The following is a 21,626-nucleotide window of genomic DNA, read 5'->3' as shown; positions in this document are numbered from 1 at the left end:
TCTACGTCTATACGTTGCCCTAATATTGTAGCAGTCGACGGGGTCATGAGGCTGAACTTGTTTATTTTACGGTGCTGAAAGCGCCACCAGGCGGGAAAACACGGCGAACTAAATTAGTCAAAAAAATATTCTCGCTTCGCTACATGCATGGGCCTAGATATCTCGGAGGCTCCGATAACACGCACACCTTTTAAGCTCTTAGAATCTATCGCTAGGTCGGGCGTTCATTTCATTTCGACCAATCGGAGTGAAGCCAGTCGAGCGGAGAATTAAAATCGTTCAAAATCAATTTTCTATGTATTTGACTTTGAAATTAACCTAACTTAATATCACAGAACACCTATCTTTCATTTATCAATCCTAGCTTACCTCGATATTATAATTTGATAGGACACCTACCTTTTTTCTTTTTCACACCTTTTTCAGTCAAAGCACACCTAGATCTTGTAGTATGACAGCACACCTAATTTTTATTTTTTCACCCCATTTTTGAATCCTAGCACACCTAATATTATAATTTGATAGGCACCTATCTTTATGTTTGTACACCTTTTTTAAATCGCAGCACACCTCGTTCTTACACTAACCAAAAATGGTACCTATAACTCTTTGAGGGCACACATCTTTCTCCTTCAGCCGAAGCCCGTCTCTATAAATCCATGCCTTGGCACACCAGAGAGTATAGCCGCCTGTATACCGAATTAATTCGGTATACAGGCGGCCTTTACGTAGCCCCATTTGTTGCCCCCCCTTTTCTATCTATCTCGTTCCTCTAGATGGTACCGTGCCTGAAGGGGGAAAATATGGTTGGGGGGGACGGCACGTATCACGTGATATTGTTGGCGGGAAATTTGAATTTGTTTTTAGTGTATTGGTACGACGTCATGTGACTTGGTGAAGGCATTCATCGTCCATAGTGTTATTATTTGGGTGTATCTTTAGGCTACTGTATACATTTAGGGGATGATTTCTTGGTAATTCTATAGGTTCAGTAGACCCTTTCTGCATCTCCCCTTCCAGTAATGTTGTTCTTTGTATGATTTTAAGGTATCTCCATGTATGCTTATATTATACTAAAGAACTAGATTTAAGTGATATAGGGTTTACATTGCAAAAGATACCAATTAAGCTACGACGAAGGTCTAGGGGTACTCGTGTTTTGTTTTGTTATTATTAGGTGTATTTTTAGGATATTGCGTACATTTAGTGTATGATTTAATGGTAATTCTATAAGTTCAAGTAAACCCTTTCTACACCGTCCTGTATGATTTTAAGGTATCCATGTATGTTTATGTTATACTAAAGAACTGGTTTTAAGTGAGATAAGGTTTACATTGAAAAAAGGTTCAACTAATCCTATGATGCGGTACTACAGCAGGGTGTTATAGCTACTAAACGAAATACAATGTTAGAACAATAGTAAACGTGGTATTACGGCAGTTTTTGCACAGTTTGGCATTTGATTAGAAGTTAAAACGATGCAGTACAGCTAAAAAACTCAGAACATAAGGATTACATTAGTTTTAATACGAATTTGGAGAATAAGTACAATTACTTGAGTTAAAATGCGAAATATTACTAAAAAACATTAAAAAATACGGGTTACGTAGAATACATGGCAAACAAGCACAATACTAGTTATTAAATTAAAAATCCTCATAGGATTGACTGAACAATATATTTTTTCATACGCGCAAAAATATTGATATGCGGTTAAAATGCGCAAGCGTTACTAAAAACATCATTAGAAAATACGCATTATAATGGTTTTGATAACAAACAAATTTAGTAAAATGCAAAATTATTACTACTTCAAAAAAATGGTAGTACAAGATGATTAAGCACATAAACATTTACCATCATAGAAAATAGAACAATATTACTGCATGCATGATTATTAAGTACATATATATACATGTATTTTCTATAAAACACCATTAATTAAATTTATTCACATTAGTTTTAATACGAATTTGGAGAATAAGTACAATTACTTGAGCTAAAATGCAAAAAATTACTAAAAAGAACATCAGGACATACGGGTTACATAGAATACATGGTAAATAAGCACAATACTAGTTATTAAATTAAAAATCCTCATAGGATTGACTGAACGATATATACGCGCCAAAATATTGATATACAGTTAAAATGCGCAATTGTTACTAAAAACATCATCAAAAAGCAAGAATTACACTGATTTTGGTATCAAACAAATTCACTAAAATGCAAAATTAATACTACTTCAAAAACATGGGAGTACAAGATGATTAAGCGCATAAACATTTACCATCTTAGAAAATAGAACAATATTACTGCATGCGAGAATATTAAGTACATATATACCCATGTACCTTCATAGAAAATATAACAATACTACTTTTAATATGAATTAAAAGCAACAATGGTTATTATACGATTTTAGTACAAATATAAGGCTAGTTATTAAACTAAAATGTTCACGGGATTGACGAAAAAATATATTTTTTCTGACGCGCTTAAATACTGATATATACAATACTATATAACAATACTACTTTTAATATGAATTAAAAGCAACAATGGTTATTATACGATTACTGATAAAAATATGGAAATATTACTAAAAAACGTTACTATAATTATCATCAAAAAATAAAAATTACACTTATACAAAACAATTCAATACTTATTTTTATACTAAAGTGCTAATATATACTAATTAAAAAAGCTTACTAAATGCAAAAATATTACCAAAAACGCTGCGTATTCGTTAAAATATTGTTACATGTTAACATAAGTTTATAACTTATCTACGATAAGTGTGTCACTTCCACTGTTTTCTATGGATATTTGCTAATGAGACCTTGTCAGAGAATGACAAATCATTTTATGGACTGCCTACTGTTCTGTGAAACCTTTACCTAGTATATATACTTGTCGCCATTGTCTTATTGGTCACATCAAACCGCGGTAATTTAAATTTGAGCCAATGAAAGGAGACTGAACTATTTTCTTTTGAAGTAGGAGGGCGCACCGTGAGTGTAGTCTGCTAGTTTTTGGATAGTCGAAGGTTGAATCGGTCGTTGTTACGTGTTACCGTGTCACATTTAATTATTCTGATTTTTTTAAGTAAAATATTTAAATTATGAGCCGTACGTCATAAAAGTACCCAGTATAATTATTGTTCATCGATTGACAAAACGGAAAAGGGTTCCAAACGGTAATAGTATCAACCTTTACTGCGTATAGCGATTTGGAAACGGTGCAAAGGCTTAACGAATCAATAACTTTGGCTCGTCACTCGTCAAACAATAAAGAAAGTCACCAAAGATAGTGAATGCCAGGTTGGTATTCTTATTAGAAACAAACTACAATCTATTAGAATATTAATATTCCCCATACATTTGAATTAGACTGATTTAACTAGGTTCCAGAGGTTCAACACGGAATTAGATTTGCAGTTGAAGAGCTTGGTAGCTTCTTTTAAGTCACTTACATGGGTTGAAAAAGGATCAACGACAAAAGAGTTATGTATATAATTACTTAATGTTTTCAACTTTTGTTTTATTTCATAAATCTAAACAGCGACTTCTTTTTTTTTAGTGTTATGTTGAAGTATTTAGAAGAGATGGCTATGAGCCTAGATTTCACTGCGAATCAGCGAAATATGTTCTTTCTCAAGAAGGATATCTCAGATTCCATGTTATTTATAAAGGCGTATTAAGGGAGTTTTAAGATTCGAAGGCTGGACAACTCGATTCAGAATTGGTATCACAACTTCTCACTGATTTCGTCGACCAACAGTACATTCTTTGTGAAGGTCTTGGAGAAGAATCAGTTCAATTACTTCCACAATTAGTGAACTTGCCAAAGAAACTCGTGAAACATGTATTCCCTAAAGAACGTTATCTTTCATCTGATTGTCCTGCGTGGTTCAAGAAACCAATCAATGCAAATCAAAACGTATGCACTGCGTGTAAAAATCTTAATACATATTTGAAGGTTTGTCTTAAGCGACGCCTAGAATCTAATAATTAAATAAAAGAAAGATGGAACCTTCATCAACGTTTCCAGAAAAGTTCTTATCAACTCGTAGTTCATCTTTAAAGAAACGGCTACAGCTTTTTCGTTTCCAAAATTTAAAACTTAAAAGTTAAAAATTGGAAGCTAAACTAAAATCTCTTGAAATTCGTTTAAAACCAAAACAACACAATGAAATTCATCTCATGGCAGGTATAAGTTCATCTTTATAGTTTATCCCGAAGAAGTGCGCATCAGATTAGCTAAAAATATTATTTCAGACATAAACCTTTGTTTCAGATTAATTATTAATAAAGTTGATATCCCATAATTTAGCTATATCTAAATCCCGCACAGTCTAATGCACGCTTCTTTTAATTTGCATGGAATTATCCAGATTATAAATTGAATTTTTTGACTGATTCAGACCTGGGCTTTGTTGCGATAATGGTCTACGGAGTCGAGGGATCAGTGAAAGAATTTTTCGATAACTATCCTGGAGGCTATTATCTATGCCCAGTAAGAATCAATGGCAGCGATGTGGAAAACTTTTCTCACAATTCAAGCAAAATGCAGGTGAAAAACTATCTAGCGTCAATTATAACACGGCAAGAAAAGCCCTTCTAACAAAAATTTATGTCAAAGGACACCACAGTGTCCATGGATACAGAGATGTACCCTTGTACGTGAAAGATGCTTTCGCTGAAAAATTTAAGTCTTTTCAAAAAAGTAGATAATTTTGTTACAAACTCATTTTTATTTGATAATTTCGTAGACTGTAACGTTTTCTACTAAAAACTAAAATAAGGAAAATAATAAAAGAAGTTAATGATCACATGGCTATTTCATTTTCAAACTTATCACATGGCTTTTCCATATAATAGTTTAAATAACGACTAGGAAGCTTTTTTCGTCTCTTTGCTCGACTAGATTCATCATCCACTTTGTAAGGAACATTTTCGTGTTTATTACGAACTTTTAAGGATTTCTGGGTTGAACAATGTAGAGCCGTTTCATTCGTGGTTGAACTTGAAACTTTACTATTCTTGTTTGAAAATGTAGGAACTTTGGCTAACTTATCACAGTAGAACTGACCAATTTCGTTCAAACTGGAATTATCACAAATTTGGCCATTCAGGCTCGAATTATCACAAATTTGGCCATTCAGGCTCGAATTATCACAAATTTGGCCATTCAGGCTCGAATTATCACAAACTTGGGCATAAAGGTTTAAAGTATTAGAAGCTTTGGTAATTTGGCAGGATCCATTACAATCTTTAGAGTTTCTATTATCATTTTCTGGTGCATAGTTGCTCTTGTTGACGAGGTTTGCTACTTTGCTACGACTTTTAGGAACTTTAATGTTCATTTTTGAATTTTCTTGTACTCTGGCCTTCTTATTAGGGCTTGTCTTCGTTCCCATTTTTAATCGGTTAGTTTCATTGCTTTCGGCAAATTTTTTTCTGTTCTTGCTCCAGTGAAACAAAATTTCTTCTGAATAGCATGACAATAATAGTAACAAATTGTTTTGTTCATTTTCAGGCCGAATCCCAAACTTTCTTTGAAATTATCGAAGTTCTTTCTAATAACTAATATCCATTCGAGATGGGCGGCTAAACTCTTTTGTTGAATATCACCTTTTTTAACTTTAGAAGTAACTTTTTGCTTTGGCCTATGTTTTTCTACTGTTTTGACAAAAAGCGTACTTAAATCATCAACGATTGATGAACTGGAATCATTTCTTTTCTTTTCTTCATGAATGTTTTTAATATCACTAGAATCAAAGTTTTTTAACACCGCAACTTCAATATCACGAAGAAGTTCTTCCTTATTTGAGCAAAGTTCTTCCATTTTGAAACGCGATAACTAAACGCAATTATTATTATTAATTACACCTTAAACTGCAAACTAAACTACTAGCCGCTCAGCCTCATAGAGTTTGTAGAAGACTCTTTAGCAGACGACGACGATATCCTTGACAAATATTAGTCGTGCTTTATTGGCTACTGTAGATATCCCTCCGCCTAAGCCGCGCCTCAATTTGTTCGAGTTTTGGCCGCGTGGGGGCACTATTCTTAAAGGGTCTGACGTCACGCTGTCGTCTGCTCTATAACAAGCTCTCATTAAGCAATTGACTTGAGTGACACACTTATCGTAGATAAGTTATAAACTTATGATGTTAATAATTGAAATACGTTAATAATACTAAAAATAATACATGAGATACTAATTAAAATACTGCTACTAGGTATCTGAAATATATTCAAGTAACTTATGTGGAAAATGTCAAAGATTCTAGTTAATATAACCGTATGGGGCAGTTTTATAGTCAGATATTATTCTAACTTTATCCACTACGACCTGATATGTTTTGGTCTGGTTGATCGTGATCAGAGTGTGATCTTGCAGACGTCTGATTTGAGGGCCAATAGGGACTTGAAACGACATTGTTTACTCCCAGTAGTTTCTTCATTGTTTCGAAATTTATATAATTTTCAGTAGAGGCGTTAAAATAAAATCCTTTAACTTTGATAATGTTAGTTTTTTTGCCGGTTTTAGGGTCTAGAATGTCCATAGAATAGTTCTTTGGTCCAGCACTCCCCCATTCACAAATATACGCTTCTTGCCCATAAGGTTCTAATTCATTTTTAGTTGCCCCAAATAATCACCAGTGGGTAGCAAATGAGCGCCGTCTGGCGAGAGATACACTAAATTATCCGTGTCATAATAAAAAACAAAGCTCTCCGACCTTTTCAAGGTGCCTCAATAAATGTAATCGTGCCATAGCTGTTGTATAACGAGCGATAACTACGTTTGTGTGTTTGTGCACAATCTCGTTTTCTAGAATGTGTTCGTACTTTACTAGTACGGTGTTTTCGTTGATTGTTAGTAAACTTTTAACCTCCAAGTCTGGATTTAATATTAATCCGTACAATTTGTTGGCATCTTTGATTAGTTCTGTAGAGGTGTGTCTTGTTTTCTGGCCAAATTTACCCCAAAAAGAGTTGAGCATAAGTTTGCTAAGGCATGTGAGACCTTCGTTTTTCTCTACTTTAGTGATATCCAGTTCTACACCCTCTGTGTCTTTGAAACGTTTGACATAGTTCTCCTTATCTTCTTGAGTCTGGCAATCTGCTGGAAAGCCGCTAGCTAGGGTTTTATAATCTAAAAAGGTATTAACATAATCTTTAAACAGTCCTCCCTGGTTTGTTTCGGAATCGTACTGTGTCACTTTGTATGACCAAGCCTCGTACATTCGTGTGATTGTGTAACCATTCTATACTGCATGACGTAACTCGTCGACTACCCATGTAGAGTCCCGGACAAAAGTTTCTGGACATTTTCATTTGCCTGCCATTTTGTTCCTATTTGAGCTAGAGTAACAAAATAGGACTTTCTAGATAGGTCGCCTTCTCAAGATTATATTAAAATTACAAATGACAGTGTGGCGCTAATAGGGCGTTAGCCATAGCGGAAATAGTAAAGCCCCCCGATAATGACGTTACGAAATAATGCTTCAAATGGATCAACATTGCAATCGTTGCACGCGTCTTGTCACGTAGAAACCAAAACTGTTTACAAATTGTAAATCGGTTCAGAAAATCAAAAGTTATGACAAAAAACGTGACGTTCAAAACAATAGCAAATAAGCCTAACGATTATTTATTTCTTCTATATCAACTTAGCTCAGTAGTAAAACATTACGATCAGAAAAACAGGATGTTCAAGCCATAGCATAGTTTTACTCTGAAATTATAGAGATGAGGTTTTAAGAATTACGTTCAGTAATGTGGCGATTTATTAGTTAATTGCCAGTAGGGTCTCGATTTTAAAAGGACAATAGGGTTCCAACTTAGAAATAAAGGTTTTGGATGGCTCTTTGGAAAGTAGAAATTTTGGATTTGTGCGTAGGGTAGTGTTAAGTCTGTGAATTTGGAATAATAAGCAAGTTGTGATTGCTAAAGTGGAAGGATTTTCGACATTAAAAATTTTCCAAATATTCTATAATGCGCGAAGTTTGCGTTTTGGGTTGAAGTCTTCTGTGGCTTTTCTGTAGTAAATGTTTTAAGCTCTTAAAGAAAAAATATTTTGCGTAGCTTACGGGTGGGTGGGTTTAGAGCTCGGCATTTTCGATCAATTATCCACTTTATTTTATCTTTATCCATACCCGAAAATTATCCACAGAACTCATGTTAAATCGTATTATAATCCACAAATTTGTTTATAAATAATCGGTTATCCACCAATTTGTGGATAATTTATCGAAAATGCCGAGCTCTAGGTGGGTTTTCGATGATTAATGTTTTTGTGTCTTTTCGGTAAATAATGATTGGGTGTCTTTTCGGTATAAAAATGTTTGGTTTGGATTTTCTTAAGAAATGTTTTGAGTGCTTGGAGAATAAATATCGTGGCAGAACTCCAGTTTGCGGAATAGGTGACGTGTCTACCATGGAAATGTAGCGGAGAATCGGGAATGAAGATTCACGATGACATGAATTAGAGAAGAATGTAACAACGACAAATTCTTGAAGAAGGATGCCAATATTAATCCTCATTGTGAAATGGATGGTAATCTCCGAAGATAATGGTTCGAATTATTATATTATTTAAATTAAAAAGACTCACTTGTCCTAATGACATGAAAATATTGATATTCGAATACTTCTCCTTTTGTCTGGAAGTTTAATTTTTCCACCACTTTTGAAATTAGAAAACTATCTCTTAAAATTTTAGAATGCCATATATTTTTGTTAAATCTAAGGTTAATTATAGAACGTTGTATTTAAAAAAGTAGTCTTCAAATAATGAATAAAATGGATTTTTAATGTGTATATAAAAAACGATATAAGTAGTTCACTGGAATTTACGCATTCATCAACATCATAATAATAATAATAATAATAATAGGGGCTGGGCTTCATGAATCGAGAAAAAAATACCTTTTGTATTTTATTTCCGAGTGGGTAGGCTGCCTTGCTTTTTAAGCTTGCAGAATGGCAATCACTTAATTCATCAGCCACGCCAAAGTGTATAATCACGGTAAACAAGTGCCTGCCTACGTTGGAGATGATGTTACGATTTACATTTATTCACTAATTAAAATATTCAGGAATTTTATCATGAATGTTTGGATAAATTTAATCATGAATATTTTTGAAAATTTGATCATGAACATTTTTAAGAATTTAATCATGAAAATTTAGAAAAATCAATCATGATAACTAAGAAAAAATCTATCATGAACATTTAGAAAAATCAATCATGATAACTAAGAAAAAATCTATCATGAATATTTAGAAAAATCCATCTTGAATATTTGAAAAAAATTCTTCATGAATATATAGAGAAAAAATGCACCACGAATACTTGGAAAAAAATACATCTTAAATATTTTAAAATTATAACGAATGGTTTTATAGATGTTAAGGCTAAAAGTGTCTGACCTTTCCTACACGTCCTTAAGATTTAAATTGAAATTCCCAATGTAAAGAAAACTCGATGTCTTAGATTAGTGGTGTCTTTGAATTTTGAGTAACAAATGGTATATAGGACATTGTAGAACATGGGTTTGATTTATTGGTCTTCCAGTACTAATTTCTAAGTTAGTATACTTACGACGGTTTATTTACTTATGCAAAAAACGCGATACAGGATTGATTGACGTATAAACAGTTGGTATTGTGTTCAAATCTTGTCCAATATCTTGATTTACATATTAGAACTGAACAAGTTGGGAAAACCAAAATATTACCTCTCCGAGTCAAGACGACTACTTACAAACTTATTTGCCCAGATATGGAAATGTTTCTTAAGTTAAAATTTATGAAATATTAAAGCAGTATACAAAGCATAGCAAATATACTGTAAATCAGACGACATTTTACATCCAATAATGATATACTTGTACACATTAAAATCATCCGATGGGGGGAAAAACGGGAAATGAAGAGATAAAACTTTGGAGGGATATTACCTTTACGTGTTTGTAAAGGCCTGATTTTCTACTCCTCAACTGTATGCCCTCTATGTTCAAAGCCATATTCACAACAGGGTTGCCATGTAAACACTATCCTCTCGTTTCACCTCAACAATTTTCTTAGTTTGTCAACATGACTGTTAACGTTACAAACACCAAAGCTTATTTGTGGCTACACACACTGAAAGTAAATGCGTACCATAAAAAGCATGAAAACACGAAGCTATTATCCGATTACGATCAGACCTTTCACTGGTCTGGGCTGCGTTCAGCAGAGCTCACCAAAAAAGACAGCGGATTTTGGAAATTTTTACCGGTGAGCTCTGTCGTCATAGCTTTTCTCCGGTCATCGGCGTTTTATAAATGACGCTAGCGCAATAAAGCGTGCAAGGTACCAAGGCTTAACAAAAATTGTATGATAAAATATTTATAGAGATAGATAACAACTTTTATAATTAAAATTAGAAACTAACATATCTCTTAAAATTCTCGCGTGATCAACTGGTTTCACGCCAATTAAATAGCTATAGTCCCATAGAGCTATTTGTATTAATTCCTCCATGGTTTTTTCGCCAAGCTGAGAACTACGCGTTTTACGTCACGTTATCCAAAAAGCCGACTATTTTCTTTGAAGACCGCGCTAGCTCAGCGCTAAACACCGTGACGTCACAATTCAAAAACAAAATCCCGTTATGCAGGATACTGCTAACAGCGCTGGGCTCTGCTGAACGCGGCCCAGATTTCCACCATGATTATAAAGGGTGCGTTCAGTAACGCTCAACGGATACCAAACGCGTTGAGCTTCGTTGATCAACGTGATGTCATGTGACGTATTAGGCTACTGAACGGTTTTTGCAAACTTTGCGTTGCATCATCTGCTTACAGTTCATGGAAATGCAAACGCAAGGACCTGCTAGCCGAAATAAGAGCAAACTCTGACCCGTAACTTAGCCAAGGCTTAAACTTTCAAACCCAATAACTTTTAAAGCTTCATAGATATAATCGAAAAAATTTCATAAAATAATTAACAGACACTATTCATTCGCATTCAGACGATGTTACACCGATTTTATAAATAGTTCCGAAATTATCCATCAAATTAACTTCTCGAAATCGTTCATGGAGATAAGTTTCCTCCATTGCTGCTACGTCACAAATGCGTTGCTCAACGAAGTAATCGGCTCTTACAGCCGATGACTTCGATGCCTCTTCGCTTACAATCGTGACGTCAAACCGGAAGTTCCGAAAATCGTTCAGTGGCGAATGCGCATTCAACGGAGCCTCCGTTGAGCGTTACTGAACGCGCCCAAAATCTAAGCCTAATTATTTAAAAGTGTATTTAACTTTCGGCTCACTCTGAACCGTTAATGTCTCTGCATTACAGAAACGTAAACCAAACCCAAGCGTTTACTTTTTGGTTCACTAGGCCTATTGACAAATAAAAGTTCATTTGACCAACATAGTAGCGTTGTGCTTGTATTCACTTTAGAAAGGATTATGCTATAAACAGATGTAGTATAGCTTAAGTAATATATAAACATCCATTTTAAATAATAATATTAAACAAAATCTTTGGAATATCAAAATGAAATAGAGCTTTAAAGCTACAAAAGTACTAAATGCATCATAATTACGAAAAATATTTCCACATATTCACTTTATATATATTAAGGATAAAGGGAATATTATGGTTCTGTAGGATTTCTTTACACATCAAAACAAAACGAACTTTTAACGCAGCGCACTACTGTAACAACGGACGGACACACACAGACAAAAACATAGACTGCTTTTTAACTCTTTCCGTATTAATTTTGAATTGAGAAACAAGATTATCTTAAATATTAAAATAAATATAATTAATATTTAATAATTTCTTCGTTAGTTATTCGCCTTATTGAACGTTACATCGTTTTAAAAAAGAACAATTAAACAATCTTGAGAGACTTGACTAATATTGGCGTTTGAAATGAAGCATACGCCGGTTGCTTGGCCTTACTCAAATAGGTAGTATATAAGGGTGTTGAACTACAGCTAAAAGCAAGAACAACCGCAATTGCGAAAACCTTTGGTGGCGATCCCACCTTAGGGAGGCTAGACGTTTCTCGTAACCCTAGCTGATCGCCGCGAATGTCTTAAACCCAACGATGACGATGGAGTAGAAGCCAGGTGTACAGACTGGTGTCCAAGTGGAATGGACGAAGACCAGAAGATGGTGGTGATTAGAAGCCAGTATGTACAGACTGGTGTCCAAGTGGAATGGACGAAGACCAGAAGATGGTGGTGATTAGAAGCCAGTATGTACAGACTGGTGTCCATGTGGGATGGACGAAGACCTAAAGTTGGTGGTGAATAGAAGCCAGTATGTACAGACTGGTGTCCAAGTGGAATGGACGAAGACCAGCAGATGGTGGTGATTAGAAGCCAGTATGTACAGACTGGTGTCCATGTGGGATGGACGAAGACCAAAAGATGGTGGTGATTAGAAGCCAGTAAGTACAGACTGGTGTCCGTGTGGGGTGGACAAAAACCAGAAGATGGTGGTGTGAGAACTCAAGTAGAGGAGCCATTTCCGTGACTGTGAAAGCAGTTCGGAAATGGCGAACACGTTTGCTCCGATTTGGAAACTGCGAACGCGGTCACGTGGGTGTAACAACAGACACACAGACACACACACACACACACAGACACACACGATCGTTACAGAACCTCTCCGTGACATACGTCACTCGGAGAGGTAAAAATAGCTATTAGGTTTTATCGATTCACATGGGTATACGGACTAAACACTTCCAAGACAAAGAACCCCAGGCATAATCTCCCATTACTGAAATTGTACAAAATCCCCCATCCCCAGACAAAATCCTCGGTTGTTAACTCTATCCGAGAAAAGTGAAAAATCCCCGATAATTATCCCCATCATAAAAAAAATACAATATCAATATAATCCGAAACACTTCAGCAATCCGGTAGTGCAATAGATCAGGCGTTGGACTATTTCTAATTAATTCGTTGACTTTCATTCATTTCAAGGGAATTGTAAGTTTAGCCACTGAAAGAACACTTGTGGGAGTTTTAGAATTACTCATACCATTCACGGGGTCTCAGGAAACTCTTTGCCAAATTTCAACCTTCTGTTTTGGATAAAGAATGCGCGAGGAAATTTGTTTTCGCGCTATAGGATAGGCAACTCCCCGATCTCCGACAGCAGCTTATTCTGTATATACTCTATTTTCAGCTTCGGTTGTTAGCACGCGCTAAGCTAGGTCTCTATGTTATGTAGCTTTGTGCGTGCTGACAAGAGACGAACAAAAAAAAAGGATTATAAATATCCGCGAGATTTTTACCTCAAATCACGGACCTGTAGGCTTTAGTTTCAAATACGTGCATAGTCGTATGTAATCAATTGGTGGGTCCTTCAAACATTATCAAGGAACGTTGCGCTATTAAAAATAGCGAAAATTATTTCTTGAGATTCCCAAAAGGTTTAGAAACATAATAAATATTTATAATACTAACTCTAACATCCTTCTATAATAGTCTAAATTAGTATTACTTGAAATTTTAAAAGTCACTGGCTCGACTATGATATCGACAAACGACAGTCGAGGCACTACTAGAATTTTCGCCCATACATTTGAGCTAAAACTCGCGGATATTTAAAATCCAGAGAATCATTATTTTCTTCGTCTCTTGTCATCAAGCACAAAGCTACGTTACATAGAGACCCATATTTGCGCGCGCTGACAACCCAAGCTGAATCAGATTATACAGAATATGCTGTCGTCAGAAATAGGGGAGTTGCCTATCCTATAGCGTATAAACAAATTTCCTCACGCGAATTCTATATCCATGCTCCTATGGTTCCCAGTAGGATAAAAACCCTTGGAAGGAAAAACAGACTGAGATCCGCCTCTTTACATAAATAGAAATTGATTTTTAAATTTTTTAGCCGTAGAACTTTTGGTAAAGATTATATTTTACAATATTATTACAATATTTACATAGAAATATACGAAAAGGTTTCCTCTAAAATAGCAATAATAACGCGTAATAAAATTTATAATATTTGAAAAATGCTAAAACCCTTCATAATTTGATATCACAGCTTTTTGAAGATCATTTCATCACCTAATAGAGAAATTATGAAAGGTAACATATAAATTCTATTATTTGAGTTGTAAAAAATGGCATTCTTTAACTTCCGTTTTAAGACTTTTACCCTACTAAACCACATTAAGCCTTTCGAGTGCTCGAGTGGATGGGCATAAATTGGTTCACATCCATCCTCTAAAAAATTACCTGGCCATTGTGCCCGACGACGAAACGTTTATCATTCGTAAAGACTACACATCCTAACTGCTCGAGTGTCTAATTTGTGTGCTCTGTTCCAGGGTTGTTTGATTTAAATCAAGCGATTTTTTAAAAAAGTCATTTGATTAAAATCAAGAATATATTTTTATTTTTAATAAATGTTTTCTGAGATTCCAAGAAGTAGGTTAAGAAACTCGAGAAGAAACTTAACTAGAAAAGACCTATAATTAAAAACAATCATAGTGTTGTTATATTTCAGTTTAAGTTTTTCCCAGAACTGAAATAATAACTGGCGATGTCAACTGATCAAGTTTTAATAAAAAAAGCATTAAATATGATCGTATTGTTCTTTTAAAATTCATTACAAAAGTTGTCCGGTGATCTTATTCAAAACCTAATTACTTCCAATAACCGAAATGGCGACATTGAACTGCACGCAAACCTCTATCGCGTTTTTAGCAAAAGTAAATAAACCGTCAAAAGTATACTACATTCGGAAACAATACTTGAAAACCAACAAGACAAACCCGTGTCCTAAAGTGTTCTCTAAACCATTTATTACTCAAACTTAAAAGACACTACTAATCTAAGACAACAAGTTTAATTTTAAACTCGAAATTTTAATTTAAATCACAAGGACGCCTATTTAAACCTCAGAAACTTTTATGCTTAACATCTATAGTTACAATTTGACTGATAATCTATTCCGAGTCCAAACAGCTTTACCTAGAGGTATGAGATTTTTCAGGGTCGGTACTCAAAGGCAGTAGGCGGGCTTTTATATTTTTTTCAATTCCTCATCATCTTGAAAAATGGCGGCGTCTACGTGTTTCAACCGAATCTATAACATTTAAAACACTGGTTCCCAATTTCCGTAAGACTGACTTCATGTCTTTTGAAGCTCGACTTTCCACCTTCGTTAAAAATGGCGGCCTGAAATGTAATAATATATCTCGATGGGCAACGCCGGTTGTTCTTTCTACTCTGTAAATACTAAAGGTTGAAGATGGATTTTTTATTCTAAATATTCAAGTGGGAATTCTCCTAAATATTAAAGATGAATTCTTTTCTAAATATTCATGATATAATTTCAGTAAAACTTCATCTGCGAAAAAATACATAAATACAATAAAATTTCTATCCGAACAACCTTGGAGAAGCTTCAACCTTTGACAGGGCAAGAAAATGGTATTTAACTCTATACATGGGCGCCCGTTAAATTTCTCATTTCAAGTAAAAAATCCAAGGCGTCTTAGATTATTGTGTAAATCTAAGTGTCCCTCTATCCATATAGACTATGAAACGTAAACTTTAAACTACAAAAGAATAATATCAAATTATTTTAGGGGAAATAGTCAAGGTTAATAATGGAAGCAGACTCAATTTAGTTTTTTGCCAAATTAACGATAGTAAAATTGAGATATTAAATTCTCAATGTTACAAACCAAGGCGATTACCGACTATATTATAGCAGGAAAAGTATAGGCTATTGAGTCTGATTGTTTTCCGATGATCATTGAAACTGCTCTACTCTAAGCTAAAAAATATATATAGAGCAACCTTCATACGCTGAAACACGATACAATTACAAACACTGCTTTTTATCGTTTGTAGGGCTCTCTCTCTTTTTTGCTCTATGTTCCAAAAACAGCCATAATTTTCAAAAAACCAAATTCTTAAGTAAAGTTTAAAGGGATGGTTATCACGTTTAAAATGTGCTGGGAATAAGAAATCTTGCAGAGTAAAGCCGAGAAAGCGGGAAATACGTTAAAACTATCCACGTCGTAAAATATTTTCATGTCATAAGAACTTGCGTATAATTTAACCTGTATATATATATATTATTATAATTCAAACCATTCTCATCCACTTTGAATTGAACAATATGTCTTCTCAACCATCCTCATGAATTTGCCGTCGAAATATTATTCCCACAATATTATTTTCAGAGCATTTCTCAATATCCAATTCTCAAGCGTCCCAACATTAATTACCGAACGTCAAATAAGTTCTGTTACACCTGTATTTTAGTCATGCCACCTATTTTGCTCCATAAACTATCTCTGTCAAACCAGTATTTTAGTCATGCCACCTATTTTGCTCCATAAACTATCTCTGTTACACCTGTATTTTAGTTATGCCACCTATTTTGCTTCTTAAACCATCTCAAAGTATATTCTTGAAACACTGTCCATCATCCAATACCGCGGCTCGTCCAACTTTTAATAGCGATTCAACAGATAACGCCGTCTGCCGTAAAATATCCGTCGAAAGAATTATCCCCAATTATCCACCCACTGTATTAGCAACTAGGAAATTATAAAAATTCATAAAACATATCCAAATCCCTAAATATTTATACGTTTACAAACCGCCACCAACAACCCTCCATTTCTGAAGACTGAGTCTAATTCTTAAGTTCTCATTTCTCAGATGTCAGTGTGGAACTAAAAATTCTCGGGTTGGAACATCTTGTTTTTCTGATCGTAATATTTGATACGGAGCTAAGTTGACATAGATAAAATTAATAATTGTTAGGCTTATTTGCTATTGTTTTGAACGTCACGTTTTTTGTCATAACTTTTGATTCACTGAACCGATTTTCAATTTGAAAACAGTTTCGGATTCTACGTGACAAGACGCGTGCAACGATAGCATTGTTGATATATTTGAAGCATTATTTCGTAACGTCATTATCCCCCCGGGCTTTACTATTTCCGCGATGGCTAGCGCCCTATTAGCGCCACAGTGTCATTTGTAATTTTAAAATAATTTTGAGAAGTAAACCTATTTAGAAAGTCCTATTTTACTACTCTAGCTCAAATAGGAACAAAATGGCAGCCAAATGAAAATGTCCAGAAACTTTTGTCCGGGACTGTACCTGTGGTCACTACAGATAACGTCATCCCGGATTACCCAATCTTGGAGAACACCCACAAGCGCATCCGAAATCATTGTAATGTCTATCCAGCTTTCTTCTTTAGAGGTCGAGAACGAGGCTAATGAATCGTTACTGTTGCTGATATGCATGCCCAAAGTATTATAAAATTCGACAACAGCGTCGCCCCTATCGTCTGTGCGAGGTGAACTCCAGAGGGAATGCTTAGCGTTAAAATCCCCGCAATTTAAATAATTGGGGTGGCTTAGTAAAAGCAGAAAGCTACTCAGTTCTGACAGAATAGGAATAATATGCTGCGAGGGGAGCGTATAGAGAAACCATTACAAATTCTTTTCCCTTGAATTTTAAACTAATTACGACATAGAGTGCTGTTAGCTTTAGCGCGATAATATCTAAATCTGGGTTAACACGAAAGAATTCCAGCCTTTGGCCTACCCAAAGCGGATAAAACACGTGTACTTAAAGAGAGACCACCTATTCCACCCTCTAAAATATATGGTTCCTGAACAAAGACTACGTCAAAAGACTGCGCGAGAACCTGCTGTCTTAATTGAGCCGTCGAAGCCTTTGATCCATTAAGATTTATTTGTAAAAATTTGAGCGGCGAAACCTTACCATTGTTATTAATTACTTGCCTAGGGGGAATGAGCAACCGGTCATCCATAATTAGTACGCGCTTTTCTATATTTCACCGCATATATGTAACTTGGACAATTAACATCGAGCGCCCCATGCCCTAAGCGATACTCCGTGTTCTTAACGGCGTTGTTAGTCGCGCAGTTCCAACAATGTTTTTCTTTAGCTTCACACACGTCAAATTTATGCTTACTGCCACAATTAGTACAGAGTTGCTCCTGACTCTTGCACTTTTTGGACGTGTGACCAATGCGCAGCAATTAAAACAACAAGGTATTCTCGAATATTCACTTATGGCTACAATTTCCCATCCTAGCTTTAGCTTCCCTAACTCGATTAAATGTTTAAACTTATCGGGTTCTATTTCAAATATTCATCTTAAGATTCCGCGCAGCCAAGTTAAAAATGTGTTTTAAGTCTACGTTTAATACTTTACCGTTACTTTGAGCAACAATGGCATCCATCAGTGTCTCCTTGGACACATCTACGCTGACCTCCATAATAATAATTTTAGGGATAAGTTTAATTGAACTATAAATTAAAACCTTTGAACTAATTTCTACATCATTATCTAATTGGTCCTTGAATGTTTCGAGATCCTTGATTGACTCGATAACGATCACTACCCCATTTTTCTTCCCGGCTCTAAGGCACTTAATCGTTACACCCAAACCCACAGGGTCTACCCTTTCCTTCAGGAGTTTTATAATATCTTCGGAAGTTAAGTCACTATCAACCGCATCTTTGAGGGGCTCTGCGCTTTCTTCGTTAGTAGTAGTAGTAGCATTATTATTAGATTTCAGTTTGGGGTAGACTATCAAGGTGAAATCCTCCAACGTTATTTCAGTCCTGCGTACCGCTCTATTATTATTGTCTATTATTCTACGCTTATTACTGTTCTTGGCACTCCCTTTACCCTAGTTAAAATTATTGTTATTATTACTATATTTATTGTTATTTCTAAGTTGCTCCTTATTATGTTTATTAGGTTTATCCTTATTGTTATTCCCATGTTTAGCTTTCCCCCTCCATTGTCCACGAAAACCCGAGAGGTAGTTGGAGTGTTAGAGATAGAACTTTTATTCTTTCGCTTACGTTTGGAGACAACCTTAAAACCTTCGCCGGTCTGATTCTGAGAATTAACTTCCACCCCCAAATCCGGACTATCAGGTAAACTCATGAATTCTTTTACAATTTCAGGTCTAACATCAGACGTGCGCCTAAGCCCCTTTAGAAGAGCCAACTGCCCCTCTAACTTTGCCATCTCTAAGGTCTGCGCCTGGAAAATACTATAAAGTTCCTCGAAGACAGTAAGTATGTCCCCCCTATTGCTTTTGGAACCCTTTTTTCGGAGTTCATAATAATGGTGTGCAATCTGCTCATCGACTTGGAAACTAAATTACTATATTTCTTTGCGCCTGCGGCCTCCTGACAACCCTTCTCGCTAAAGTCTAATTTGCGCTTCTTAGTTAAGTTCGGAGAAGGAGCACCTGAGCTATCAAGCGAAGAATTGACGGTTTCATCTTCAAGAGTATTATGGTACGGTTTTCCAGAGATTAACCCTTCTAGATTGGGTGAGTTTTCAGTATTATCCATAGTTAAATTATCTAATGTTTCGTAAGGGATACTCCAAACCCACCACCGAGCCCAACTAGGGGACCTTAAACCTCAGGCCAAAGCTATAACCCTTATATACTCGGGCGCGACCCACCAAGGGAGGACATCCAATTGACCTAAGCTCTTAAAGTACCAGCGGATTGATTCACCGCGGTCTCATTGAACCACCTGTCTTGGCCAAGCTCGAGGACCAAAGAGGAATGTTGCCCAGAGACCCCCGCAGGACACCCCAAACTCGGCCCCAAGGTACCCTCTAACTTGACCCACAGGACGCCACCCACGGCAAACGGGCGGGCAAGCAACTCGCTTAGGTAACGTGAAAGGACTCGTAAAGTAACAAGACCTAAAGAAATATAAAATCAAATAATAAAATGCCTAACTTGATACAAGTTAAAAAGCAATTTAACTTAAAAGCGATAAGACTTAAAAACGCTAAAAGAAAATTAAAAGCGATAAATCTTAAGGTCTTAGAGTTACTATCTTAATTTCTAATCCTTAGCAAAAAGTAAAGGACGTGAGTCTACACACGGCGGAAGGTTAGAGCACTAACAAGGGAGTTCACCTTCTGGTGATGGCCGGACTCATCAACGGGTTCAGCGAAGAAATACCGGCTATTTGGCTACAAGAGTGCGGAACTACCCGTTAAAGAATAAACCCATACAGATTAAATAAGCTAGACTCTACGCGCAACGCGTTGACTATCATAAAAACGGAATATTTCGAACTAAGCATTACTACTTGGGGATAGCAAGGTGCAGAACAACAGGTAAGTAACGTCAGTTATGTAACGTGAAGCAGGGAACATACAGGGTGGAAAAGATCAGAGTGCCCACATTTTTCGGACATTTTATAAAAAAAACTCGAGATCAATGAGGAAATTAATCGTAGTCTATTTTCCAGACTCATGGCAATTTAATAAAAGAATTCTCTGGCATCCACTAAACAAATCGTTCATGTATTTTCAAATTATCACAAAAATGAGAATTTGTAAGAAATCAATACAATAATGTTAATGAAAAATTAGTTTTTGTAAGATATCATAAATGTTGCAAGATTAATCCTGCAAAAACAGGAAATTAATGTCCTTCAGCGCAAATGATCGATGTGTCTACCTTCCTGGTGTAGACATTCTTCAAGTCTACTGGCTAAATGTCTGAAGAAATGCCAGGTTTCCTTAGCAAGGTTATGTTCTCTGACGATGCTACATTCCATCGAGATGGAACAGTCAACCGACATAACCTTCACTATTGGTCGCAGCAAAATCCTCACTGGCTTCGGGAGCATTACCATCAGGTGCGTTGGAAACCCATTGTTTCGGTTGGCATGATTGGCGACAGAATCATTGGGCCATTCTTTTTTGACGCGAACATCACCGGGCAACCTTGATTGGAGTTTTTGCGTCAAGAATTTACTATTGCCATTAATAATTTACCATTGGCAGTAGTAAGGGATATTTGGTTCCAACAGGATGGCGCACCACCGCACTTTGCCGTACCCGTAAGAGAGTGGCTGAATAACGAGTTCCCTAACCGATGGATTGTTAGGGGTGGAACAACGCCCTGGCCTCCAAGATCTCCGTTAGATTTCTTCCTCTGGGGCTATGTCAAGGGAAAGGTATACGCAACTGAACCAGATTCACCCGACGACCTTAAAGCCAGAATAAGAATCGCCATTGCCAAAATCACCCCAGGAATGCTTCGCCACGCCCGCGAATAAATGGCCAGTAGACTTGAAGAATGTCTACATCAGGAAGGTAGACACGTCGAACATTTGCGCTGCAGAACATTAATTTCCTGTTTGATGCAGGATTAATCTTGCAACATTTATGATATCTTACAAAAACTAATTTTTCATTAACATTATTGTATTGATTTCTTACAAATTCTCATTTTTGTGATAATTTTAAACTACAGTAACGATTTGTTTAGTGGATGCCAGAGAATTCTTTGATTAAATTGCCATGAGTCTGGAAAATGGACTACAATTAATTTCCTCATTGATCTCGAGTTTTTTTTTATAAAATGTCGGAAAAATGTGGGGACTCTGATCTTTTCCACCCTGTATAGCTAGGATTACTACTACTTATAGCTAGGCTTACTACTTATTATACTACTTATGGCTAGGCTTACTACTTATTATGCTACTTAGGTCAAGGCCTACTACTTATACTACTTATGGCGA

Source organism: Phalangium opilio, unplaced genomic scaffold (genome assembly GCF_054372755.1).
Source record: "Phalangium opilio isolate 3A_F unplaced genomic scaffold, DU_Popi_V2 ptg000090l_1, whole genome shotgun sequence".
NCBI classification, from domain to species: Eukaryota; Metazoa; Arthropoda; class Arachnida; order Opiliones; family Phalangiidae; genus Phalangium; species Phalangium opilio.
Note: the sequence above shows the minus strand (reverse complement) of the source record.